The following is a 2,500-nucleotide window of genomic DNA, read 5'->3' as shown; positions in this document are numbered from 1 at the left end:
GTATTATCTTTTGTTCTCTTGGATTATATTTTCTTAATGGAATGTCTTAGTTATCTTAGAAAATGTTTTTAAAAATGTAAGAGAGAAATAATGTGTTGTAAACTTCCGTTAAATGTTAATATAGCAAAAGCCAAAGACAAGGTTCTAACTGAGCACATGGTATCACGCTGTAGTGGTTAATCTCTTGCTCTCGGTGCTTTATGGGGGCAGTGAGCAGTTGCTGATGCTTGCACAGACAGATAAATCACTATTATTTTACTTTTATATATTTATTTATTTATTTTTTTGGATTTCACGGTCCCTGTTCTGCCTGATCTGTTTCCTTTTTGGTGAGAGGACCAATGTCTGTATGCTGTTTTTTTATTTTACAAATGTTTTGGGGTGGATATGCATTCTTTCCAAGATGTTCAGATCCAAACCCTTGTAAGATAGGAAAAGCATATTGTATTGCCCTCATTTTGATGTATATTAGCTTTTTTCTGTAAAGATGTTCATAGGAAAAGGGAATGAAAAACGTTTTCAAATTTGGAATTGAAATTCTTATGTGATATTTTGAAAGTATCTCATTCTTAAAACTGACATGTAAGCTTTTTTCATTCTCACAGAATGTATTACTGTGATTGGTATTTAAATTATATAAAGTTAATGCTGTAGCTGTTTATAATGAGAGATATGAAAGTGAATAACATTTTTATCTCTTTTATTAATACTGATTATAAATAAGTATGTCATGATTTACCTGATCATGGTGTGGTTCGTCTATCAAATTTTGCTTGCAAGTAATAAGCTTTTGTGGATATTGAGTTTTTAAACTTGAATTTTATATAGCAATCTAAAGATACTAATTGAAAGGAAGTGCTTTGAAAGTAAGTTCATAAAGCTCAAATTTAATGATACGGTACAGAAGAGATTAAATTGTTTGTCACTTTCAGTCAGTCATTTGATGTGCTGTGTCACAATGTACCTTTTTCTGTTTTCTTTCTTTCTTTCCTATCTTTTTTCTTTTTTTTCACTTTTATTTGGTAGCAGCTTGACTTAGAATGCTGTGAATTTTTGCAAGGTTAATGTTTCCATGGAATTTATGAAGCTTTTTGGGCTAGCCTGCCAGCTTGACCCCTATCACCGCTTGTACAATATATCTATGTTAGACCTCCTTTTAAAAAGCCACCTTTCGGTACTTGCCATCAGTGCCACCCCATCCTCCCTCTTCAAAGTAATTATGAATTGATAAAGATATGAAAAGGAAAAGTAAAGCAAAAGGAATGATATTACTTTAGTAAAAACCTGTGCCAAGAGTTTTCATGCTAAAATGGGTGGTTGCAGGAATTGAAGATAGGAGTAGTAGTTGCAAGGGAAAGATAGACCCTCTCATGCTGTCAGTTTGGTTGAGGAAGTCTGCATATTGATTGGGTGCTTATTGGTGTTTCTCTGTCTTTTTTCTTTCTTTTTTTTTAATAAATTTTTTCATGACTTTTTTTTTCACCTCTTACTCATTTTAATCTCATTCTCCCTCCTCTAGTAAGGAACTGTCATTATATTATTCATCACAAAACAAAAAAGACATGTCTGCTTCTTGGGACATTGATGAAGTTGCCATTGCTGCAAATCGTTTAGTTAGTTGTTGCGTGGAAACCCAAGTCTCACTCACAGTTGCCGCAGTACGGATGAGGACCTGTGCTCCAAGGTACACCTTAGCCATAGAGTTTATTTTAGGGTTCACTATTACCCAATATGTAGGGCAGTAAAGCTTTTGAGTTTGGGATGCTTTAGGCTTGGAATAGTTTGGTGGCTAAGACCTAAACAACGTGTTTTGTGAATGGCACGTTTCTAATAGAAGGAACTATTTTTGGTCTTTGGTGTATATTTTTCATTGACCATTCCAACCCTGTAAAGGAATTCATTTTTGGTCCTTAGTGTGGTTATGTTGTGTCATAATTCTGTGATTTGGGGAATTTCTGTTTCTTTTTTCATTGCGTGTGGTTGTATATGCACATTTGTCACTTTTTTAGATTTTTGCTGGGAGTACCAATCAGGATAGACTATATATCTGACAGTTTAAAATTTAAAGTACACAGTAATGATAATTCAGTACTAGTAAAGTTACCTTTTTAGATATGGTGCATTTCCATTTTGTAATTAGCTAGGTTATGCTTAATGAATGAGCATTTATGTGTGGCAACAGGGCAGTGGGGTCAGATGTTTGCATGGTTGTTTTTTTTGTGTTGTTTTATAACATTTAACTAGATTAGACAAGACAGATTTGTGAATTAGTAATAGAAGTAAGATTTGTGAATAGACTGAACATTATGGTTCTTTATAGTTTGGATTTGCATAGATACAACAGCTAGATTGATGCATGGTTTATCTCTGTTTCTTTTTTAATTTGTTTCTAATATTTTTGTTTTTTTAAGGTATAGATTCTCTCCCTTCTCTTTCCCTCCCGTCCACCGTACCTGTTATCAGATGATAACTATTTACGTATAAGGATTAGGCTACTAGC

General features: G+C 33.6%; 1 protein-coding gene across 8 annotated transcripts in view; it reads left to right on the top strand.

Moving 5' to 3' along the window:
- The window catches only part of LOC122249664 (uncharacterized), a 40,069-nt gene that overhangs the window by 26,457 nt on the left and 11,112 nt on the right, over window positions 1–2,500 (top strand). The window lies entirely within an intron of this gene.

Source organism: Penaeus japonicus, unplaced genomic scaffold (assembly GCF_977035675.1).
Source record: "Penaeus japonicus unplaced genomic scaffold, GWHDUDI00000001_assembly GWHDUDI00000021, whole genome shotgun sequence".
Classification (NCBI taxonomy): domain Eukaryota; kingdom Metazoa; phylum Arthropoda; class Malacostraca; order Decapoda; family Penaeidae; genus Penaeus; species Penaeus japonicus.
The sequence above is the reverse complement of the archived record's forward strand: the minus strand, read 5'-3'. Positions and strand labels throughout refer to the sequence as shown.